Source organism: Somniosus microcephalus, chromosome 15 (genome assembly GCF_052327205.1).
Source record: "Somniosus microcephalus isolate GS21.2 chromosome 15, FLI_Smic_1.0, whole genome shotgun sequence".
Classification (NCBI taxonomy): Eukaryota; Metazoa; Chordata; class Chondrichthyes; order Squaliformes; family Somniosidae; genus Somniosus; species Somniosus microcephalus.
The window spans coordinates 40,166,357-40,191,510 of NC_141001.1; the positions used below are offsets into that span (position 1 = coordinate 40,166,357).

The 25,154-nt window shown below is 49.0% G+C and overlaps 1 long non-coding RNA gene across 1 annotated transcript; it reads right to left on the minus strand.

Moving 5' to 3' along the window:
* Positions 1 to 303: 303 nt before the first annotated feature.
* On the minus strand, positions 304 to 24,447 carry LOC147106639 (uncharacterized). The gene is made up of 5 exons (XR_015080967.1): positions 24,361 to 24,447; positions 9,418 to 9,500; positions 7,544 to 7,631; positions 4,623 to 4,708; positions 304 to 416 (listed from the first exon to the last, which is right to left on the minus strand). It is a non-coding gene; the product is annotated as an uncharacterized LOC147106639 (long non-coding RNA).
* Between the last annotated feature and the right edge of the window lie 707 nt (positions 24,448 to 25,154).

Sequence of the window (25,154 nt, forward strand, 5' to 3'; positions counted from 1 at the left end):
AAAAGGGAGGAGTGGAAGAGAAACAACAGATATTCCAGTCACAGAGTGGAAATTGTTGGGATTGAGTAACTCCTTGATAGAAAACTGTTAGATGATGCAAAAGATCAACTAAGTGAGGGAATGAAAAGGCATTCAAAGAGCAAATGAATGTACAAGTGGCCAAGACATTGAAAAGGCTTGAGAGAGCTGTGTATCTCCAGCATTTTCTGTCTTTGCTTCATAGGTATTTCAGTTGGGCTTGTTCGGTATGTATTTAGCCCAAACGGAGCCGTGCATATTACTTGAGGCCCTGGCTCACCTTTGATGGTTATATCCTGGCGGCAGGTAAAGCAGCATTGGTCTGGCTCTAGAAACCAATCCTCCCTGGCACAGTCCAGCACTGGGCAGGGGCTGTAGGAACACTCCACCTCACCATGCTGAGGACACAATCAGTCAACTTTAATGATTAAAACAGAAAAAAATCAATCCATTTGTGTAAAAATCAATCAATTAATAGTAGTCCGGATTTTATTTTCACTATTTATGATGATGCTATTGGTACCACTTTGTGTTTGATTGGTTAATACATCCTAAGTTTTTTCCGCCTATTTTGGCTTCAGAGGGTGTCTCTGTAATTTATATGAAATTGATGATATTAAGCTGCATTTAACACACAAGGTAAATCCACAGAGCATGTGCTGGGTTTACGTAAACTAGCTGGTGAAGTGGTGGCTCCTTCATTCCACTTCAACTTCAACTTGAGCCAATGGAAGTCATTCAGACATTCCTTGTAAACATCCACACCCATTATGTTGGGATGGTTCAATTCAGTCCAACCAGCAAGTGGGAGCTGCAGTGAACCCAAGAAGGGTGAGGGGGTGGTGGGTGGTGGTGGTCGGGGGGTGGGTGGGGGGGGGGGGGTGGGCTGGAGGGGCGGTGGTAGCTGCTTGATTAACAGATCTACTGGGAAAACCCAAGACACAGAGATCTGGCAACTACCCTGTCCAGTCAGGTAACAAAAGAACAAAGGGACACAGAGTCTGGGGCAGTGTGGAAAAGCAGGTAAGGAAGCCGTACCTGGAAGGAAAAGAATTCTCTCGTTTAAGTTTAGAATCAACCAGTTTCAGAGAATTCTTCGGCCAGAAGAGTAAATTGAGCCCACTAACGGGGACCTGTGTGGCATACTTAGTTTGTTTTTAAAAAATATGTCACTAAGTATGTTACAGAATTAAGTTGAAGCAAGGCAAGATATGCAACAAACATTACTCTGTTCATTCATTTACTGACTGTAAAATGAATCAGCTCATTGACTTACATTTAGCCTTATCTCACTGAAATATTAATCAGTCCACCTTTTGCAAAATTACAAACGTATACACATCCAGGGGTTGTCCTCTCACGTGTTCAGTACTATGGAAACCGTGTGAATACAGTTTTGCTTCCTGAAATGGTAGGGTTCACAATCCCCTTCACACACACACACAAAAGCTGGCATACAAACCTACTCTGACAAACTCACCAACCAAAGGTTGTGGTCTTGGATGATCCTTTGTAACAATCGGAAAAGAATATAAAATACTTTCACCTATGCCACCATAGTGGCCCTGAAAGTTACGGTGCGGAAGGAGGGGCTTGCAATGGCAGGGGGTTGGGATGACAGGCCTTTACAATAGTGAGGTTTATGATGGGAGGGATTTGCATTGGCTGGGGATTGATGATGGTGGGTATTGGAATGGCAGGTTTTGTAGTGAGAGGTTTAGGATTAGAGAGGACAGGGGTTTGCAATGGTGGGGATTGGAATGGTGCAAAGCTGCAACTTGCTATGGAACAGGAGTTACAGTTAATTGCAAGACTGAACCAAAGATATTTATTTTGTAGTGACCTATGCTCTGATAATGTGTGAACAATCTACCAGCAATGTGATACAATAGATCGCAGACAAGAGCAATGTGATACAATAGATTGCAGACAAGAGCAATGTGGTACAGGAAACTCTCGATTTACCGGCACCTAAATAACCGGAAATCTCGGTTAACCGGCAAAATTCAGGAGTAGGTTCAGGTAAGTTTTACTTCATATTACTTGCCTTCCTGGATCTGTTGCTGTGCAATCGGGTGTGGCTGCAGCTGTTGCTAAGCTACAGAGGCGCTTGGAACTTGTGGCCATTGTTCTGCACCTGTTGCTAAGCAACAGGGTTTGTTGCTTTATACGGAGCTCTCAGCTCTCCGTATCTATTACTATAGCTCTCGGTTATCTGGAATTTTTGATGAACCGGCACCACGTCGGTCCCGTCGGTGCCGGATAAAAAAGAGTTTCCTGTACAATAGATCGCAGACAAGTAAGTCGTGCTCATTTTACCATAAACCAGAGATCACTGGCAGTTTCAGAATCTATCTGTATCTATTTCTCCTTCAGAGCCCTCTCCCTGGTCCAGGTATCACCTATGGTTGTGGCTCCTGCTACCAGCTCTCTGTCAATGCTGCAGCAGATTTTCTGTGAATTTCTCTGTCCAGTGTATAACATCAGGGCAGCAAGATAGTTTTCACACTCCTGGAATGACACTTGTGACTTGTAACCCCTGTCTCAAGGATACTGTGTTTCCTGGGACTGCTTCCAACCAACCAAGAATAATATCCAAACAGGATACATGGAAGCATTGAAGGTCACAGCTATCTATGCAATTTAGTAGTTGTCTCACAGCCAAGGATAAGACTCTTTGAGCGAGAAATTGATGTCCTTACTGCCACCTGGTAGTGCCAGTGATACGTGAAAAAATGCCGGCCGCCGCTCTTGCACCAGCTGGAGGTGGCCACCATATTGGTCGCCCCCTTTGCACTGCCAGTAACCGGCAGCCCCCTGAAAAAAAATGGCGGTGTGGTGACGTCAGTCAGCGTACAACACTGACTTAACGTCACCTACGCGAACTTTGACCCTAGCGCTCAAGTCAGCGCTGGGTCCTAAGCACGTCAGGTTAACCTGGTGTACAAGCAGGCTGACGGATGCCAACAGGGGCGATATCTGCAGCTGTTAAAGGGACACACACATCAATCAGGTAAGTTTGAATGGAAGGGTTTGGACTGTTTTTTAAATTTTATTGTCAAGTAATCAGAAACAGAAAGGGATCAGAACACTGATGTAAACTATTTTATGTTGATAGGTGGTTGACTCAGAGTAAAGGCTTCTTTTCTTCTCCACTCTAGTTTTCTGCACTCCTCCTCTCCTAGAGATGCTGACTGTTGCTGAATACAAGTACCTCATCCAAGTGGCCATTCTTCATATGTAAGCCTTGAAGAAAGTGCTGGCTTATCAACTGTGAGAGGGATCACAGTCGAGCTCATTTGATGTTCCACATGTGTATACTGGTTAGGAATTAGGAGTGGAACCCCTGGATGATTATCTCCTTTCTGACCCAGAGGTGTTACAGCCATTTGGAATTCTTTCATTGTTGCTGTGGGACGAATCGAGGACCTTTCTATCTGTATTACTCAGCGACTCACCAGATAAACCTATGGAGCCAACAAAGAGCCCTACGTTTGAGATTACTATTGTCATAAAGAAGTTATTTTACTGCCACAATTCCCAGAAGTTTCTGATCTTTTATTGCTACCTGTCATGGCCTGCAGATAATGAAGCTTCAACTCATTGAGTCAAAGTGGAAAGGCTTGGGCTGAAGACTAAACCCTCTCCATGTTGAGTGGGTTGCCTCTTGGTTGCTGAGTGATACACGGCTTGGAGAGACCTAACTGACAAGAACCTAAAAGACCTAGGCCTAGAAATTGGGTTTTGGTCTTGCCAGGGCTGTAGCGCCAGAAAGTTTGCGCCAGCGGTAATGCGGCAGCGCGTGATGAAAATTCAGGTGCGCCAGGCCCAGACGGCGGCGGGCACTAAAACCCTCCTTTAGCGCCTCAAAACGGGCGTGAACTTGGGTTTCCCGGCGCTAATCCCCCGCTGCGGCACCCGATGCGGTGCGGCAGGCGGGGGAACTGCAGGCCTCCTCCTCCTGTTAAGGAGGAGCTGCCTGCAGCCGACAACTGTCCGGCGGTTTGACCCGACATCTGAGCCCGGCACCTCGGGGAAGTGCCGGGCTCGCATCAGACACTGATCAGGGCCGCGGGGGGGGAATGCAGGAGTGCGGGAAGGGAGGTGCGGGCAGGCGGCCGCCGGGAACGCGGCCGGCCGCCGCTCCACCTTTATGCGCCGGCGCACACTGGGGGAAGACTCTGTTGCCAGAGTCTTAGTTGCGCCTGCCACGGGCGAGGCGGGCGCAACTGAATTTTGGCTTGGGGCCGGGTTACCACGGCAACCGGGACGCTGCGCACACCGATGACGTCATCGGTGCCGGCGCAGCGCTACCGGTGCAACGCCGATTTAGGGCCCCAGGGAATTTCTCAACTGGCCATAACTCCGGCGCTAGGCCCTCTAGCGCCTCAAATGCGGCGCTAAGCCTACCGAATTTCTAGGCCCTAGACTGGAGCAGAGGAAGAAAAATAATCAATTCAGCAAATCTTTTCCCAATGCACATAAAATGTTAACCAGAACTATAAACTTTTGCTTTTTCTAACTAGAAACTGGGAACTTTCTTGTTGCTGGTTGTGACCTGCCAGCTCCAGATAACTCAGCATTCAGTGCCTTCAGCAACTTACCAAACATGTACAGCTGATGCAGTCAATGCCAGCCCGAGTAAATTCTGCCCCATGGGAATATACTGTACCCTGGTCAATACACTCAGCTGAGGAAAAATAAAAATGTGATTAATAAACCACAATACAGTGTGATGTTGTTAAACATTAATTTAACCAAACACATTTTAAAAACTCATTTGGGTTTAATTTGCTCTGTAGGTTAGAGCTGGCACACACACTGATTCTGCATTGTGTAATAATCTTGTGCGTAAAAATTAATAGGGTGGTGTGAACTTTTGTCCACTGCCCTAAAATTGTTCCTGGAATAAATAGATGCAAAAAATGTTAACACACGAACCCTGTATCAACAGTCATTATGAAGGCTAGAATGGTGAGGTCTCTTCACTATCCAATATGGAATTCAGGAAAAGCTTCTTTATCCAAAGAGTGGTAAGAATATGGAACGTGCTGCTGAGGCAAATAGCCTAGGTGCATTTAAGGGGAAGTTAGATAAGCACATGAGAAAAGAAATAGAAGGATATGCTGGTAGGGCTAAATGAAGAGGGGCGGGAGGAGGCTCGTGTGGAGCATAAACACCGGCATAGACCAGTGGGCCGAATGGCCTGTTTCTGTGCTTTAGATGTGACATAATTTGGTGTTATCTCAACCGGTAACTGATGGATGCTAATCTACAGCATAAAACTATCCTTAATGTAACACAAATTATTGGTCAGTGTTCAGAAGGGTGGCTGCAATGGGAAGTGGTAAATGTCATGCTGTTGCATTAAGTGTGTTCTCTGACGCTGGGGAGGTGGCATATTATTGGGACAATGTAGAGGGTGCTTTATTCTATGAATTAAACTGTGAAGAGCATGTCATCCATGTTGAGAATGCTTAATGGGACAGAGTAGAGGCAGCTTTCTACCTGGACCTGGCAGTGCTTGATGGAACAGTGTAGAGGGAGTTAATTACCTGGTTGATTTATATACACTGTTGTCTGTCACATTGACAATGGTGTACATTGAAGAAATTGGAATAATGCATGATTTGCCCATTGTTGCATATAATTTGTAAAGATGTATATTTTGGCAAACTTTAACAGCATGGTAATGTTAACCTCTATCGTTATACTGTTTTGGGCCTATTGCTACCATTTCTTCTTCAACTAACTTTGACAGCAAGGTCCCTCGACCCATGAGGGAGATTCATCAGTGCCAATTGTTGAATCCATACTTCTCCTGAACACTTGGATGACCACTTGGTCCTGAGATTGAACCCCTTTTCTGCAGGAAGGAGTTGGATGGTTGATGATGTTTCCCATCGTCCTGCCTTGTGGTCATTAAGGAATGAAGAACAATTTGGCCGGCAATGTGTAAGGGAGGTATTTACGGGAAAATTGAAGGAAATTTACAGAAACTCAGTTGAAATGCATGGCAAAATGGAGTTTTCCTTACATTGATTTTTTTTAACTTGTACTACTCGAAGCAACTGTAAGGAGCGACAGTCAAAATGACACAAGTGTAATTGTCAGCAGCAATTAGCAGCTCAAATCAGAGAGATGTTTGGGTGAAGAGGAAGTTTGTTTTGAGCTGTTCATAGGTCCGAGGGGACGTAATTATTTACAATCTGAAACATGCTTCTGTTAGAGATGGCTCCACTGTCCCACAAAAGTACCATTCTGACATCTTGCTATTTAAGTTATTCAATTCACACAGTATGGCACACATCCAGGCAGACTTCTGGATACCCCCTGGTTACACATCAAAGGATAGGCCCCTGGCCTGGGGCTAGCGGCTTTGAATGACAACTATTTCTGTGCCCTTTGAAGAGAAGGCAGGGCCCTTGATAGGCTAGAGCCCTCTGTAACTGGCCGGAGAATTCTCATCACAGATTGATATGAGCAGTTCTCAGAAAAAGACAGGGGGAGGTCAAAATGGGTACAGCTCATATTGAGGGGCAGCAAGACTTTCTGGTTTTAAAATCCCATGCCAACCTGACAACTAAAGACTGGCTAGCTTGACGTTATAGTAAAGCAACGGCAAAAAAGTCTATGTTGAGGAAATATCTAGGCCTAGAAATTCAGTGGGCTGCACCACCCGTTAGCGCCTTAAGAGGGCGCTAAGTGGGTCAGAAGCCACTGGCCACGCCTCCCGCTAAATTTAGCGGGACGCTAATAGCGGCGCTAGCCGTTAGCGCTGCGCCACTACCGATGACGTCATTGGTGTGCGCAGCACCTCGCTACCGCCCCGATCACGCTATTTAGTTGCACCCCCTGCTTTAACTCCGGACACTATTTGCGACCGGTTCAGGGGGGCCTACCTGCGGCGGTAGAGGCGCTAATTAAAGGAGGTGCGGGGCGGCCATTTTTTTTGCTGGTCGCCTGCCAGCACCTCTCCGTGCTGCCGTCCCCGACCTCCTGAGCACCCCTGAGTGCCGACTGCGTTCAAGAGCCCGGCACTTCTCCTCGGTGCCGGGCTCTTTTGCTGGCACTCGCGATCCTCGATCGTGCTGCACAAGGCCCCTCCCCTTTAAGGGGAGGAAGGCCTGCAGTACCGCAGCGCGCCGTGCCGCAGCGTGTGGCGCTGCGGCATGTTGCGCAGCGATCTTCAGCTGCAGCGCCCCAAGAGGGATGTGGGGTGCCTCCAGTAGCGCCGTGCTTCCCTCTGGGGCGCGCAAAGTGAATTTCTGGCGGGCGGCCGCGACTACTTCCGGGGCGCTACTTTTAGCGCCCTGGCGAGGCTGGCGCCCCAAACGTGGTGCTACTGAATTTCTAGGCCCTAGTCTAAAAATACTGCAAGAAAATCATCATTGAAGGGACTTGCAACGGTTTTCTAAATACCACAAGTTCTCGAAATTAAGACGGACTCTTCTGAATCCAGTAATCAAATAGTTATCCTTTTAGGAAGCTCTGGTGCACTATAGTTATCAAATCATGTACTAACCTGGACAAGTAGGGCAACAATCCAAGAGGGTGGGTTTCTCACACGTGACAGGAGGGCACTCAGGGGTGATGCACTTCACATTGCCAGACTGACAGAAACACAAACCGTAGGTTATTACATAGCCAGTCAAAAGCAATAAAACACCAGTAAAGACACAGATTAATCACTATGTTACGAGTAAATCCTTTATTCTGGCATTTATTTGAGCTGCCTCAGTGACATGGTGGGCTGGTGCGATGTAGATTTGTGACTCAATTGGATGATTGCAAGGAAATACCGAACATAATCTCACCACAGCAAAGATCAAAGGAATGGAAAAATGCAGGGCGATTGCTTTAGCACGCCTCCAGTCTGCCACTTTCAAAACAGAGGCTGGGGGCAGACTGATCCTGCTCTGTGGATGACCAGTGAATGATGAATAGTTTGGGAAAAGCTAAAAAGGGACTAAAAACCAGAAGCTACAGCAACTTCTATATTTTTAAAAAAAAGAAGGCATCAATGTGATACCATTAAGAAAAGATGACATTAGGGGACGTGTGTCTTCAACTCTATTATTATTTTTTTACCTGCATGAAATGCTTTAGCTATAAATGAATTTAAGTCAGAACATATACATATACACAACATTATTTGCCTCAGGTCTGGAAATGGTTTAAAACTTCCCAGCACTAAGGATTTTAAAATTAACTTCTCACTCACTTATAACTGTTACTTTGCACTTCAATTTGAGGAAATTAATTCTCAGAAAGAGTATACAATAGGAGCTGGTCAGTGGGAGAAGGCTGCAAGAGCACACACGGTCAGATGCAGCAGGAAGGGTACAAAAAGAAGAGATGCATTGAAAATCTGGAGACAGACCGAGATATTCAGAGGGATTGAAGACTTAGAGTTACATTGAAAAGTTGATGTCTGAGGGATAGATATAATGAAGGATTGCAAACAGATGGATATGAAGATCATGAGAATGGCATACAAGGAATGAGGGTTGAGGGAGAGAAATGCTGATGCAATGTAAATTGAGGGATAGAAACATTGAAGGATTGGAGATGGAAGGGTAGACACATTGGTGGACTGGAGACTTAAAGGGCTTGACAGGGTAGATGCAGGGAGGATGTTTCCCCTGGCTGGGGAGTCTAGAACCAGGGGTCACAGTCTCAGAATAAGGGGTCGGCCATTTAGGACTGAGATGAGGAGAAATTTCTTCGCTTAGATGGTGGTGAATCTTTGAAATTCTCTACCCCAGAGGGCTGTGGAGGCTCAGTCATGGAGTATATTCAAGACAGAGATCGATAGATTTTTGAATATTAAAGGAATCAAGGGATATGGGGCTAGTGCAGAAAAGTAGAGATGAGATCAAGAGAGAAACATGCTGAAATGTTAATCCATAGACCTTTCTGCCAGTTCAAGTTGCCGTAAAAGGTCTCACAAGATCCTATGGCACTATTCGAAGAACAGCATTATGGTATACTGGCCAACATTCCACCCTCAACCAACACCAAAGATAGATTAACTGGTCCTCCATTCATTTGTGCTTTGAGGGATCTTGTCTGCAATTTTGGTTGCCATACCTGCCTACAAACAACAGTGATCACAGTTTTTTTTTTAAAGTAATTAATTGACTGTAAAGTGCTTTGAACTGAGGATGTAATAGGGCATTATATAAATGCTCTTTCAGTCTATCTAATACAGTCAGGGATTGTACCCTACTCATAGACCTAGAAAACTTGGGGGCTCTCCTGCCTCTGAATGGTGCTTAAACCCATCACTCAGTCCCTGTTAACATGAATGTGGTGATCTTGAATACTGCTGGTTAGGACAAGTTGCCATCATTGTTACACATTGGCAGCCTATGACAGACAGGATATTCTACTTACGATGCAGACACATAGGGTACAATTGTCACTGGAGGGAGAGAAAACATCTTCGTGGTACACAACTCTGCCTTCATAGAGACACTCTGAAATATATAAAAACATTCACTGGTATGGTACAACCCTGATAAACATAAATAGTGCTGTTTATTACCATCTAAATATCCTGATCCTTGCCATATACGGTTTTAAAATATCATGGCACTACTGTCCACTCTAGGTTAAAAGATGTTCCAACTGATAACGAATTACCAGGATAATCTCGGAATAAGCGACATCGTCTGATGACTATCCTGATCGACCAAATTGTACAAGCTAAAACTACTAGATTTATTAACAGGTTAATTAATTCACAGAAGCCAAATGACATGGGGGGGGGGGGGAAATTCGGTATCGACCATTTGGGGCGCTAACATCGCCTGGGCGCTAACTTTAGCATCTGGCGCTAACTAACGCCATCGACCATGAAATTCAGTTTTAGCGCCCCAAGAGGGAGGTGGAGCGCCAATTCAAGCGCTTCACTTCCTTCTTAGAGCGTTAAGACCGAATATTGGGGCGGTGCGTTCTGCAGCGCTACGCACTGGGCCATGTAGCGCCGCCAGATGGAATGGCTCCTCCCCTCATTAAAGGGGAGGATCCAAGCCCACAACTCTGCGGGGCCCTACCTGGACCAGCGGGGAGCGGGATGCCGTGCCAGCAGCCCGGCATACAAGAGGAGTGCCGGGCTGCCAGATCGCGGCACGGACCCCGCGTTCAAAGACGCAACGGGCTGCGACAAGTTGGCCGATTTTTTTTTCCCCGCCCACCACCTCCTCTTTACTTAGCGCCTCGCGAGCCTCTTGCCGCTCCGTTCCCACCCCCTGAATTGATCACTGTCATCGCCCAGCGCAGATTCAGGGGGCGTGGGCCAACTTTGCAGGCGGGGCGAAAATGGGGCGCTGCGCTCGGTGATGACGTCGTCATCGGCTGCGCAGTGGAGTAGGGCGTTACCGGTTACTGCCACCGCTGAACTCATAGAAACATAGAAACATAGAAGATAGGAACAGGAGTAGGCCATTCGGCCCTTCAAGCCTGCTCCGCCATTCAATGAGATCATGGCTGATCATTCAAATTCAGTACCCTGTCCCTGCCTTCTCCCCATATCCCTTGATCCCTTTAGCCTTAAGAAATATATCCAACTCCTTCTTGAATATATTTAATGAACTGGCCTCCACCGCCCTCTGTGGCAGAGAATTCCACAGGTTCACCACTCTCTGGGTGAAGAAATTCCTCCTCATTTCAGTCCTAAATGGCTTACCCCTTATCCTTAGACTATGACTCCCTGGCCATCATAAACATCCTTCCTGCATCTAGTCTGTCCAGGCCTGACAGAATTTTATAGGTTTCGATGAGATCCCCTCTCAATCTTCTAAACTCCAGTGAGTATAAGCCCAATCGACACAATCTCTCCTCGTACGTCATTCCTGCCATCCCAGGTATCAGCCTGGTGAATCTTCGCTGTACTCCTTCCATGGCAAGAACGTCCTTCCTCAGGTAAGGCGACCAAAACTGCACACAATACTCAAGGTGCGGTCTCACCAAGGCCCTGTACAGCTGTAGCAAGACATCCTTGTTCCTGTACTTGAACCCTCTTGCTACAAAGGCCAACATACCATTTGCCTTCTTAATCGCTTGCTGCACCTGCATGCTTACCTTCAGCGACTGGTGCACAAGAACACCCAGATCTCTTTGCACTTCCCCTTCTCCCAATCTATTGCCATTCAAATAATAGTCTGCCTTCCTGTTTTTGCCACCAAAGTGGATAACCTCACATTTATCCACATTATAGTGCATTTGCCATGTTTCTGCCCAATCACCCAATCTGTCCAAATCGTACTGGAGTTTCTCGACATCCTCCTCACAGCTTACCCTCCCACCCAGCTTTGTGTCGTCTGCAAATTTGGAGATATTACATCCAATTCCCTCGTCCAGATCATTAATATATATTGTGAACAGCTGGGGTCCTAGGACCGATCCTTGCGGTACCCCACTAGTCACTGCCTGCCACTCGGAAAACGACCCGTTTATTCCAACTCTCTGCCTTCTGTCCGCCAACCAGTTCTCTATCCAAGTCAATAACTTGCCCCCAATCCCATGTGCCTTAATTTTGCACGCTAATCTCTTATGTGGGACCTTATCGAAAGCCTTCTGAAAGTCCAAATACACCACATCCACTGGTTCTCCCTTATCTATTTTACCAGTTACATCCTCAAAAAATTCCAGTAGATTAGTCAAGCATGATTTACCTTTTGTAAATCCATGTTGACTTTGTCCGATCCTGTCACTGCTTACCAAGTGCTCTGCTATTACATCTTTTAAAATAGATTCTAGCATTTTCCCCACTACCAATGTCAGGCTTACCAGTCTATAATTCCCCGCTTTTTCTCTACCACCTTTTTTGAATAGTGGGGTAACATTAGCTACCCTCCAATCCATGGGTACTGTTCCAGAGTCTATCGAGTTCTGGAAGATGACCAGTAATGCATCTACTATTTCTAGGGCCACTTCCTTAAGTACCCTGGGATGTAGATTATCAGGCCCTGGGGATTTATCAGCCTTCAGTCCCATCAATTTTCCTAACACCATTTCCCTACAAATACTGATTTCTTTCAGTTCCACCCTTTCATCAGGCCCTATGTTCCCCGGCATCTCTGGGAGGTTATTTGTGTCCTCCTTTGTGAAGACAGAACCAAAGTATGAATTTAGTTGGTCTGCCATTTCTTTGTTTCCCATTATAAATTCCCCTGATTCTGACTGCAAGGGACCTACGCTTGACTTCACCAATCTTTTTCTCTTCACATATCTATAAAAGCTTTTACAGTCAGTTTTTATGTTCCCTGATAGCTTACTCTCATATTCTATTTTCCCTTTCTTAATTAATCCCTTTGTCCTCCTTTGTTGAATCCTAAACTGCTCCCAATCCTCAGGATTATTGCTTTTTCTGCCCAATTCATATGTCGTCTCCTTGGATCTTATGCTATCCATAATTTCCCTCGTTAGCCACGGTTGAGTCACCTTTTTTGTTTTATTTTTATGCCAAACTGGGATGAACAAATTCTGTAGCTCATCCATTCAGTCTTTGAATGTTTGCCATTGCCTATCCACCGTCAACCCTTTGAGTGCCATTCCCCAATCAATCCTACCCAACTCGCTCCTCAGACCATCGTAGTTTCCTTTATTTAAATTGAGGACCCTTGTCTCTGAGTCAACTACTTCATTCTCCATCTTAATGAAGAATTCGATCATATTATGATCGCTCAGACCCAAGGGGCCTCGTACAACAAGATTGCTAATTAATCCTTATCAATTACTCATAAAAGACTGAGAGTTAAGAGAGTAACTAAAGGCTTTTATTAACAAAAGAATGAAGGTCTGCCTCGAGTGGTCGACCGGTCCAGAAATACAAAGGGCTGGAGAGCAGTCACCTTTATACTAGGACTTGTGGGAGGAGTCAGCCGAGGCATGTCCAGGCATGTACACAGTGGAATGCAAACAGTGGTTTACCACATTCACCCCTTGTTTAAAATTGAGTCCGGCGGGGTGAAGTGTATTGAAAGTTAGTGTATTGGAGTCTCTCTGGAGGTCTTGTCTGCCGCTGTGATCGGTGTGGCGACGGCAGGGGTAGTGGAGCTTCCGGCGTCGAGTCCTGCGTGGGCTGTGGCACAGGCGTGTCGTCCTCGTAGATGTCGAGCGGGTCGCGGGGCCCAGGCCTGCCGTCTGCTGGGGCTGGATATCGGATCGTGGGGGGGGGTGGTAGTGAGTAGTGGGTTACTGCGGCCCCCGAGGGTGCAAGGTCTCTTATGGAGACTGTGTCCTCCCGCCCGTCCGGGTATGCAATGTAAGCATACTGGGGGTTGGCATGGAGGAGGTCGACCCTCTCGACCAGGGGGTCCGTTTTATGGGTCCTCACGTGCCTTCTCAGTAGGACCGGCCCTGGGGACATCAGCCATGGCGGTAGCGATGTCCCCGATGTGGACTTCCTTGGGAAGACAAACATTTTCTCATGAGGGGTGGCGTTAGTGGCAGTGCAGAGCAGTGACCGAATCGAGTGGAGCGCATCGGGGAGCACATCCTGCCAGCGGGAGGTTGGAAGGCCCCTAGACTTTAAGGCTAGCAGGGCGGCCTTCCAAACTGTCGCATTTTCTCTTTCCACCTGTCCGTTCCCCCGGGGGTTGTAACTGGTGGTCCTGCTTGTGGCAATACCCCTAGTTAGCAGGTACTGACGGAGTTCGTCGCTCATAAACGATGAGCCCCGGTCGCTATGGATATAGCTGGGGAAACCGAACAGGGTGAAGAGGTCGTTCAGACATTTAATGACCGTGGCACTGGTCATGTCCGGGCAGGGGATGGCGAACGGGAAACGGGAGTACTCATCAATAATATTGAGGAAGTACACATTGCGGTCGGAGGAGGGGAGAGGCCCTTTAAAATCAACGCTCAGGCGCTCGAAGGGGCGAGTGGCTTTTATCAGGTGGGCCCTGTCTGGTCTATAAAAGTACGGTTTGCACTCAGCGCAGACTTGGCAGTTCCTGGTCATGGTCCTGACCTCCTCAATAGAGTAAGGCAGGTTGCGGGCCTTGATGAAGTGGAAGAACCTGGTGACCCCCGGGTGGCAGAGGTCATTGTGGAGGGCCCGCAGTCTATCGATCTGCGCGCTGGCGCAGGTGCCACGCGATAGCGCATCCGGGGGTTCATTGAGCTTCCCGGGCCGGTACAAGATCTCGTAATTGTAGGTGGAAAGTTCGATTCTCCACCTCAAGATCTTGTCATTTTTGATTTTGCCCCTCTGCTTGTTGTTAAACATGAAAGCAACTGAACGTTGGTCAGTGAGCAGGGTAAATCGTTTTCCGGCCAGGTAGTGCCTCCAATGACGCACAGCCTCCACAATCGCCTGGGCCTCCTTCTCAACAGCGGAGTGTCTGGTCTCCGGGCCTTGGAGGGTTCGTGAAAAGAAGGCCACGGGTCTCCCCGCCTGATTGAGGGTAGCGGCCAGGGCAAAGTCGGACGCGTCGCTTTCCACCTGGAAGGGGATGGATTCGTCCACTGCGTGCATGGTGGCTTTGGCAATGTCTTCCTTGATACGGTGGAAGGCTAAGCGGGCCTCTGCCATCAAGGGAAAAGAGGTGGACTTGATCAGCGGATGGGCCTTGTCCGCATAGTAGGGGACCCACTGGGCATAATAGGAGAAAAACCCTAGGCACCTCTTCAGGGCCTTGAGGCAGTGGGGCAGTGGGAGTTCCATAAGGGGACGCATCCGGTCGGGGTCGGGGCCGATGACTCCGTGTTCCACAACACAGCCAAGGATGGCGAGGCGGTTTGTGCGGAATATGCACTTCTCCTTGTTATATGTCAGGTTCAGGAGTTGGGCGGTGCGGAGGAATTTTTCGAGGTTTGCGTCATGGTCCTGCAAGTCACGGCCGCAGATGGTCACATTGTCCAGATATGGGAAAGTGGCCTGCAACGCATTTTGATCTACCATCCGGTCCATCTCCCTTTGGTGACGCCAAAGGGAACCCTAAGGAAGTGGTAGAGGCGGCCGTTTGCCTCAAAGGCAGTATACTGGCGGTCCTCAGGGCGGATAGGGAGCTGGTGGTACGCTGATTTCAGGTCAATGGTCGAGAAGACGCGGTACTGCGCGATCTGGTTGACCATATCAGCTATGCGGGGGAGTGGGTAGGCGTCCAGCAGGGTGTAGCGATTTATTGTCTGGCTGTAGTCGATGACCAGGCGCTGCTTCTCGCCGGTCTTAACGACCACAACCTGGGCTCGCTAGGGGCTGGTTCTGCCCTCAATAATCCCTTCCTTCAGGAGCCGCTCCACTTCGGTTTTAATGAAAACCCTGTCCCCGGCACTGTATCGCCTGCTCTTTGTGGCGATGGGCTTACAGTCGGGGGTGAGGTTAGCAAACAGTGGGGGGGGGGGTGACTCTGAGTGTGGAGAGGTTGCACCTGGTGCGCGGCGGGCAATTTGGGAGCTGCTGGCTGCGGACTGTGAGTGGGGGTAGGGGTCCACCGTACGCCATCGTAACACTTTTAAGGTGGCACTGAAAATCTAACCCCAGCAGGACGGCAGCGCAGAGGTCGGGCAGGACCAGAAGTTTAAAATGATCGTACACGGTCCTGTCTACTACGAGTGTTACTACGCAGTAGCCGCCGATGTCCGCCGACTGGGACTCGGAGGCCATAGAAATCCGCTGGTGCGCAGGCAGGACTGGGAGAGAGCAACGCCGCACCGTGTCGGGGTGGATGAAGCTCTCCGTGCTCCCAGAGTCAAAAAGGCAGATTGTATCGTGGCCATTTACCTTAATGTCCATTGTGGAACTGGCCAGCTGGTGCGGTCTCGCTTGGTCCAGTGTAACGGATGCCAGCGTAGGGGTCGGTGTGTCGCTGCGGGTATCAGATGAGGCGGTGTTGGGGGCCTGCTGCGTTCCGGCTGTCGTCCAAGATGGCGGCGTCCATGATCCCCATGTGGCTGGAGACGTCCAAAATGGCTGCTGTACCGGTGGTTCGCACATGGCCGGGGAGGCCCAAGATGGCGGCCCGCATGGCCCACACGCGGCGCTGCTGGTGTTCAGGGTGGCTTTGGCCCTGCAGACGTTAGCGTAGTGTCCCTTCTTCCCGCAGCCTGAGCAGATCGCGTTTTTCGCCGGGCAGCGCGCTCTGGGGTGTTTTGCCTGGCCACAGAAGTAGCATTTCTGGCCTTGGGGCACTGCTGTCTGGCCTTGGGACACTGCTGCGGTAGTTGGGCCGTTGCTGGGGTGTGGCTGGGGTGGCACGGCGCTATGAGGCGGTCCTACCATGTCCCAGGCTGTCATTCCCCGCGGCGTCCACGGTGCAGAGGAGTAGGCATCCATGCCCCGGTAGGCTGCATCCAATGATAGTGCGAGTTCAGAGGCCTTGTTGAGGTCGAGGTCACTCTGCTCCAACAGTCGCTGTCGGGTGTAATTGGATCTGTGGCCCGCTACAAAAGCGTCCCGGATAAGTTCCTCTGTGTACACGGCGGCCTTTACATCCTTACAACCACAGGCCCGGCCAAGCACAGACAGTGCCTGAAGGTATTCCACGGTCGATTCTCCAGGTTGTTGTTTACGACTCCCCAGAAGGTGCCTGGCGTACACTTCGTTCACTGGGCGCGTGTACTGGTCCTTGAGGAGCTTGATAGCGTCCGCGTACGAGGTCGCGTCTTGGATGACCGAGTACACTCGGTGGTTCACTTTGGAGGTCAGGACATCCAGTTTGTCCTCGTCCGATTTGATTGCTGCGGAGGCGGTCAGGAATTTTTCAAAACACTTAAGCCAGTGAGTAAACTTGGTGGATGAGTCCGCCTCCCGATGATCTAAGTCCAGGCATGCTGGTGTGAGGATCTTCTCCATTATAAAAATTTTGTTAATAAAATTGATGCGCTATCAATTACTCATAAAAGACTGAGAGTTAAGAGAGTAACTAAAGGCTTTTATTAACAAAAGAATGAAGGTCTGCCTCGAGTGGTCGACCGGTCCAGAAATACAAAGGGCTGGGGAGCAGTCACCTTTATACTAGGACTTGTGGGAGGAGTCAGCCGAGGCATGTCCAGGCATGTACACAGTGGAATACAAACAGTGGTTTACCACAGTCTGTCATTTCTTTGTTTCCCATTATAAATTCCCCTGATTCTGACTGCAAGGGACCTACGCTTGACTTCACCAATCTTTTTCTCTTCACATATCTATAAAAGCTTTTACAGTCAGTTTTTATGTTCCCTGATAGCTTACTCTCATATTCTATTTTCCCTTTCTTAATTAATCCCTTTGTCCTCCTTTGTTGAATCCTAAACTGCTCCCAATCCTCAGGATTATTGCTTTTTCTGCCCAATTCATATGTCGTCTCCTTGGATCTTATGCTATCCATAATTTCCCTCGTTAGCCACGGTTGAGTCACCTTTTTTGTTTTATTTTTATGCCAAACTGGGATGAACAAATTCTGTAGCTCATCCATTCAGTCTTTGAATGTTTGCCATTGCCTATCCACCGTCAACCCTTTGAGTGCCATTCCCCAATCAATCCTACCCAACTCGCTCCTCAGACCATCGTAGTTTCCTTTATTTAAATTGAGGACCCTTGTCTCTGAGTCAACTACTTCATTCTCCATCTTAATGAAGAATTCGATCATATTATGATCGCTCAGACCCAAGGGGCCTCGTACAACAAGATTGCTAATTAATCCTTATCAATTACTCATAAAAGACTGAGAGTTAAGAGAGTAACTAAAGGCTTTTATTAACAAAAGAATGAAGGTCTGCCTCGAGTGGTCGACCGGTCCAGAAATACAAAGGGCTGGAGAGCAGTCACCTTTATACTAGGACTTGTGGGAGGAGTCAGCCGAGGCATGTCCAGGCATGTACACAGTGGAATGCAAACAGTGGTTTACCACATTCACCCCTTGTTTAAAATTGAGTCCGGCGGGGTGAAGTGTATTGAAAGTTAGTGTATTGGAGTCTCTCTGGAGGTCTTGTCTGCCGCTGTGATCGGTGTGGCGACGGCAGGGGTAGTGGAGCTTCCGGCGTCGAGTCCTGCGTGGGCTGTGGCACAGGCGTGTCGTCCTCGTAGATGTCGAGCGGGTCGCGGGGCCCAGGCCTGCCGTCTGCTGGGGCTGGATATCGGATCGTGGGGGGGGGTGGTAGTGAGTAGTGGGTTACTGCGGCCCCCGAGGGTGCAAGGTCTCTTATGGAGACTGTGTCCTCCCGCCCGTCCGGGTATGCAATGTAAGCATACTGGGGGTTGGCATGGAGGAGGTCGACCCTCTCGACCAGGGGGTCCGTTTTATGGGTCCTCACGTGCCTTCTCAGTAGGACCGGCCCTGGGGACATCAGCCATGGCGGTAGCGATGTCCCCGATGTGGACTTCCTTGGGAAGACAAACATTTTCTCATGAGGGGTGGCGTTAGTGGCAGTGCAGAGCAGTGACCGAATCGAGTGGAGCGCATCGGGGAGCACATCCTGCCAGCGGGAGGTTGGAAGGCCCCTAGACTTTAAGGCTAGCAGGGCGGCCTTCCAAACTGTCGCATTTTCTCTTTCCACCTGTCCGTTCCCCCGGGGGTTGTAACTGGTGGTCCTGCTTGTGGCAATACCCCTAGTTAGCAGGTACTGACGGAGTTCGTCGCTCATAAACGATGAGCCCCGGTCGCTATGGATATAGCTGGGGAAACCGAACAGGGTGAAGAGGTCGTTCAGACATTTAATGACCGTGGCACTGGTCATGTCCGGGCAGGGGATGGCGAACGGGAAACGGGAGTACTCATCAATAATATTGAGGAAGTACACATTGCGGTCGGAGGAGGGGAGAGGCCCTTTAAAATCAACGCTCAGGCGCTCGAAGGGGCGAGTGGCTTTTATCAGGTGGGCCCTGTCTGGTCTATAAAAGTACGGTTTGCACTCAGCGCAGACTTGGCAGTTCCTGGTCATGGTCCTGACCTCCTCAATAGAGTAAGGCAGGTTGCGGGCCTTGATGAAGTGGAAGAACCTGGTGACCCCCGGGTGGCAGAGGTCATTGTGGAGGGCCCGCAGTCTATCGATCTGCGCGCTGGCGCAGGTGCCACGCGATAGCGCATCCGGGGGTTCATTGAGCTTCCCGGGCCGGTACAAGATCTCGTAATTGTAGGTGGAAAGTTCGATTCTCCACCTCAAGATCTTGTCATTTTTGATTTTGCCCCTCTGCTTGTTGTTAAACATGAAAGCAACTGAACGTTGGTCAGTGAGCAGGGTAAATCGTTTTCCGGCCAGGTAGTGCCTCCAATGACGCACAGCCTCCACAATCGCCTGGGCCTCCTTCTCAACAGCGGAGTGTCTGGTCTCCGGGCCTTGGAGGGTTCGTGAAAAGAAGGCCACGGGTCTCCCCGCCTGATTGAGGGTAGCGGCCAGGGCAAAGTCGGACGCGTCGCTTTCCACCTGGAAGGGGATGGATTCGTCCACTGCGTGCATGGTGGCTTTGGCAATGTCTTCCTTGATACGGTGGAAGGCTAAGCGGGCCTCTGCCATCAAGGGAAAAGAGGTGGACTTGATCAGCGGATGGGCCTTGTCCGCATAGTAGGGGACCCACTGGGCATAATAGGAGAAAAACCCTAGGCACCTCTTCAGGGCCTTGAGGCAGTGGGGCAGTGGGAGTTCCATAAGGGGACGCATCCGGTCGGGGTCGGGGCCGATGACTCCGTGTTCCACAACACAGCCAAGGATGGCGAGGCGGTTTGTGCGGAATATGCACTTCTCCTTGTTATATGTCAGGTTCAGGAGTTGGGCGGTGCGGAGGAATTTTTCGAGGTTTGCGTCATGGTCCTGCAAGTCACGGCCGCAGATGGTCACATTGTCCAGATATGGGAAAGTGGCCTGCAACGCATTTTGATCTACCATCCGGTCCATCTCCCTTTGGTGACGCCAAAGGGAACCCTAAGGAAGTGGTAGAGGCGGCCGTTTGCCTCAAAGGCAGTATACTGGCGGTCCTCAGGGCGGATAGGGAGCTGGTGGTACGCTGATTTCAGGTCAATGGTCGAGAAGACGCGGTACTGCGCGATCTGGTTGACCATATCAGCTATGCGGGGGAGTGGGTAGGCGTCCAGCAGGGTGTAGCGATTTATTGTCTGGCTGTAGTCGATGACCAGGCGCTGCTTCTCGCCGGTCTTAACGACCACAACCTGGGCTCGCTAGGGGCTGGTTCTGCCCTCAATAATCCCTTCCTTCAGGAGCCGCTCCACTTCGGTTTTAATGAAAACCCTGTCCCCGGCACTGTATCGCCTGCTCTTTGTGGCGATGGGCTTACAGTCGGGGGTGAGGTTAGCAAACAGTGGGGGGGGGGGTGACTCTGAGTGTGGAGAGGTTGCACCTGGTGCGCGGCGGGCAATTTGGGAGCTGCTGGCTGCGGACTGTGAGTGGGGGTAGGGGTCCACCGTACGCCATCGTAACACTTTTAAGGTGGCACTGAAAATCTAACCCCAGCAGGACGGCAGCGCAGAGGTCGGGCAGGACCAGAAGTTTAAAATGATCGTACACGGTCCTGTCTACTACGAGTGTTACTACGCAGTAGCCGCCGATGTCCGCCGACTGGGACTCGGAGGCCATAGAAATCCGCTGGTGCGCAGGCAGGACTGGGAGAGAGCAACGCCGCACCGTGTCGGGGTGGATGAAGCTCTCCGTGCTCCCAGAGTCAAAAAGGCAGATTGTATCGTGGCCATTTACCTTAATGTCCATTGTGGAACTGGCCAGCTGGTGCGGTCTCGCTTGGTCCAGTGTAACGGATGCCAGCGTAGGGGTCGGTGTGTCGCTGCGGGTATCAGATGAGGCGGTGTTGGGGGCCTGCTGCGTTCCGGCTGTCGTCCAAGATGGCGGCGTCCATGATCCCCATGTGGCTGGAGACGTCCAAAATGGCTGCTGTACCGGTGGTTCGCACATGGCCGGGGAGGCCCAAGATGGCGGCCCGCATGGCCCACACGCGGCGCTGCTGGTGTTCAGGGTGGCTTTGGCCCTGCAGACGTTAGCGTAGTGTCCCTTCTTCCCGCAGCCTGAGCAGATCGCGTTTTTCGCCGGGCAGCGCGCTCTGGGGTGTTTTGCCTGGCCACAGAAGTAGCATTTCTGGCCTTGGGGCACTGCTGTCTGGCCTTGGGACACTGCTGCGGTAGTTGGGCCGTTGCTGGGGTGTGGCTGGGGTGGCACGGCGCTATGAGGCGGTCCTACCATGTCCCAGGCTGTCATTCCCCGCGGCGTCCACGGTGCAGAGGAGTAGGCATCCATGCCCCGGTAGGCTGCATCCAATGATAGTGCGAGTTCAGAGGCCTTGTTGAGGTCGAGGTCACTCTGCTCCAACAGTCGCTGTCGGGTGTAATTGGATCTGTGGCCCGCTACAAAAGCGTCCCGGATAAGTTCCTCTGTGTACACGGCGGCCTTTACATCCTTACAACCACAGGCCCGGCCAAGCACAGACAGTGCCTGAAGGTATTCCACGGTCGATTCTCCAGGTTGTTGTTTACGACTCCCCAGAAGGTGCCTGGCGTACACTTCGTTCACTGGGCGCGTGTACTGGTCCTTGAGGAGCTTGATAGCGTCCGCGTACGAGGTCGCGTCTTGGATGACCGAGTACACTCGGTGGTTCACTTTGGAGGTCAGGACATCCAGTTTGTCCTCGTCCGATTTGATTGCTGCGGAGGCGGTCAGGAATTTTTCAAAACACTTAAGCCAGTGAGTAAACTTGGTGGATGAGTCCGCCTCCCGATGATCTAAGTCCAGGCATGCTGGTGTGAGGATCTTCTCCATTATAAAAATTTTGTTAATAAAATTGATGCGCTATCAATTACTCATAAAAGACTGAGAGTTAAGAGAGTAACTAAAGGCTTTTATTAACAAAAGAATGAAGGTCTGCCTCGAGTGGTCGACCGGTCCAGAAATACAAAGGGCTGGGGAGCAGTCACCTTTATACTAGGACTTGTGGGAGGAGTCAGCCGAGGCATGTCCAGGCATGTACACAGTGGAATACAAACAGTGGTTTACCACAGTCTGTCATTTCTTTGTTTCCCATTATAAATTCCCCTGATTCTGACTGCAAGGGACCTACGCTTGACTTCACCAATCTTTTTCTCTTCACATATCTATAAAAGCTTTTACAGTCAGTTTTTATGTTCCCTGATAGCTTACTCTCATATTCTATTTTCCCTTTCTTAATTAATCCCTTTGTCCTCCTTTGTTGAATCCTAAACTGCTCCCAATCCTCAGGATTATTGCTTTTTCTGCCCAATTCATATGTCGTCTCCTTGGATCTTATGCTATCCCTAATTTCCCTTGTTAGCCACGGTTGAGTCACCTTTTTTGTTTTATTTTTATGCCAAACTGGGATGAACAAATTCTGTAGCTCATCCATTCAGTCTTTGAATGTTTGCCATTGCCTATCCACCATCAACCCTTTGAGTGCCATTCCCCAATCAATCCTACCCAACTCGCTCCTCAGACCATCATAGTTTCCTTTATTTAAATTGAGGACCCTTGTCTCTGAGTCAACTACTTCATTCTCCATCTTAATGAAGAATTCGATCATATTATGATCGCTCAGACCCAAGGGGCCTCGTACAACAAGATTGCTAATTAATCCTTTCTCGTTACATAATACCCAGTCTAAGATGGCCTGATCTCTGGTTGGTTCCTCGACATATTGGTCCAGGAAACCATCCCGTAAACACTCCAGGAATTCCTCCTCCACAGTATTGTTACTAATTTGGTTGGCCCAATCTATATGTAGATTAAAGTGACCCATGATGACTGCTGTGCCCTTATTGCACGCTTCTTTAATTTCCCTTTTCATGCCATCCCCAACCTCCGCCATACTGTTTGGGGGTCTATAAACCACTCCCACTAATGTTTGTTTCCCCTTAGTATTTCTCAATTCTACCCATACAGATTCCACATCATCAGAGCTAATATCCTTCATTACAATTGTATTAATCCCTTCTTTAACCAGTAATGCTACCCCACCTCCCTTTCCTTTTTGCCTATCTTTCCTGAATATCGAATACCCCTGGATGTTGAGTTCCCAGTCTTGGCCATCCTTGAGCCACGCTTCCGTAATCCCAACCAAATCATGTTCGTTTACCTCAATTTACGCAGCCAATTCGTCCACCTTATTAGAAATGCTCCTCGCATTAAGACACAAAGCCTTCAGGCTTGTTTTTTTTAACGCTCTTAGACCTATTAGAATTATTATTTACTGTGGCCACATTTGATTTAAACCGTTGATTTCTCTGACTGCCACTTTTGTTTTTCTCCTTCCTATCTTTTGCTTTTATCCCTGTTTCCCTTTCCTCTGTCTCCCTGCTCTGGTTCCCAACCCCCTGCCATTTTAGTTTAAACCCCCCCGAACAGTGCTAGCAAACCTCCCCGCAAGGATATTTGTCCCGCTCTGGTTCAGGTGCAACCCGTCCGACTTGTACAAGTCCCACCTTCCCCAGAAGCAGGCCCAGTGATCCAGGAAACTAAAGCCCTCTCTCCTGCAGCAACTCATTAGCCACGCATAGTCATGTCTACAGCCACAGAAACGCCTATCTGTTCCCCTTACGATAGAATCCCCTATCACGATTGCTCTCCCACTCTTTTTCCTCCCTTCCTGAGCAGAAGCACCCCTGGTGCTGGGAAGTTGGCTGCTGCTGCCTTCCTCTGGTAAGTCATCCCCCCAACAGTATCCAATCGGTATACCTGTTTGAGAGGGGGATGGCCACAGGGGTCCCCTGCACTACCTGCCTGCCTCTACTGCTCTGCCTGATGGTCACCCATTTCCCTTCTGCCTGTGCAGCCCTTACCTGCGGTGTGACCACCTCATCAAACGTGTTATCCACGACCCTCTCAGCATCGTGAATGCTCCAAAGCCTATCCATCCGCAGCTCCAGCGCCGCAATGCGGTCTGCTAATAGCCATAGCTGGATGCATTTCTGGCACACGTGGTCCCTACACCGACAGCCATCCCACCCAAGCCCTATCCCCGTAACCCCGTAACCCCACGTATTTAATCCCCCCTAACACTAAGGGTCAATTTTTTTTATCATGGCCAATCAACCTAACCCGCACATTTTTGGACTGTGGGAGGAAACCGGAGCACCCGGAGAAACCCATATGTAGTCCTGGAATACTTGATGAGACAGCGCAGAGGGAGACTCACGTTGTGTCTAGTCTGCATTATACCTGGCCTGGGAGTGTTTGGTGCTGACACTGGTGCCTGAAATTGAAGGTTTTCCATTCCACTAACACCCGAGCATAAAAATTCATGAACAAAATGAGTGTACTGTATTACCAGAATATTTTTGGCACTGGTACAAGATGATCTGCTTTCTGTATATATTGAATACATTGGATGAATCTTTTCACTCCAGGGAGATTTCTCTAGAATGCTATAAGATTAATACTCACTGTCACATGTTCCACAGCACTGTCCTACCTCAGGGACCTGATGGCTACAGGAAGTTTTGCAGACAACAGGTTGGCAAAACACCTCCCCTTCCTGAAAGGTCAAGAGCATGGGGTCAACCTCAGATCCTGAAGCAAAATTCCCAAATCTTTTTTTATTATTATAATGATCAGAATTAACTGTACACAATCCAATCAATCTTTAAAAAGTTAGGAATAAACACTTGATCTAGATCAGATCAGACTACAGGACCTTGTGATGTATTCTTTCACTTCCTTCTTATCCCCTTGATCTGTTCCCTCGCCAATGCTGTCATACGCCCCCCAGTAACTACCAGTGACTTCTCCTACCCTCTCACACAAAACTAATTGGGATCAAAAATTTTAAGAATCATTTCAAATGGGATGTTTGCTATGTGTAAATCACTTAAATATGTAAGAGCAGTCAAAGTTGGGAGAAGGCCATTCAGTCCATCAGAGCTTGTTCCTCTAACTCTTGCTCCTCCTAACTCTCCCAGTCCATCATTTAATATATTTTAAATGACACTAATGTGTTAGTCTTCGCTAGTTTACTTAAAAGATTATCCCAAACATTTACCATCCTTTAAGATTTTTTTTCGAATCTGTTTTAAATTTATTTTTCACTAATTTAAATTTATGGCCACTATTACCTTCATTAACTTTTAATTGTTATTCTTGATTTAATTTATCTATACCATTTAAGATATTTTATATACCTTGACCAAGTCTAGATTGAAGAGACTGAGATTCGCTAATGTGCCCTCATAGCTCATCCT